The following is a 593-nucleotide window of genomic DNA, read 5'->3' on the forward strand; positions in this document are numbered from 1 at the left end:
TATTACCTCCGCGCAACGGAGGTCATGTAATCGGTCTCGTGTGTGTGTGTGTGTGTAGCCACCGCGCGATCGATAGCGCGTCGAGTCAGCGAGTGGCGAGTCAGCAGCAGCCACCAGTGAGCGGCGAGGCAGCAGAAGGCGAGCCAGTCAGCAGCCGCCACCAGCGAGCACATACATGTTACATGCTCGCGGAGGTATGCACTCTCCGTGAGTGCCCTCTGTCTATAGTTACTTTTACAGCACGCTCCGGCAGCGAGATCGTGTGATGTCGACAATTAATCCTGCGAAATAAACACCCTCTTTCTCTCCCCATAATTATCACGGCGGGAAGAAATTCACGTGTGGAGTGCAATTCGCGGCAGCTCGATTTGCGGTTCAGAACTCCAGTACGTTTAACCGAATAAGAAGACGTAACGAATGATGAATGATCCATTACAGTTATTATAGTACTTTTAATGTCAATGTAATCTGTACAAATGTGTGAGCGAGAAAGCAGGCATGCGTGCGTGCGTGAGTGAGCAAGCGAGCGAGTGAGTGGGTTGGGTTGCATTGGGTTGAGTGAGTGAGTGAGTGAGTGAGTGAGTGAGTGAGTG

This window comes from Priapulus caudatus, unplaced genomic scaffold (assembly GCF_000485595.1).
Source record: "Priapulus caudatus unplaced genomic scaffold, Priapulus_caudatus-5.0.1 Scaffold152, whole genome shotgun sequence".
In the NCBI taxonomy this organism is placed as follows: domain Eukaryota; kingdom Metazoa; phylum Priapulida; class Priapulimorpha; order Priapulimorphida; family Priapulidae; genus Priapulus; species Priapulus caudatus.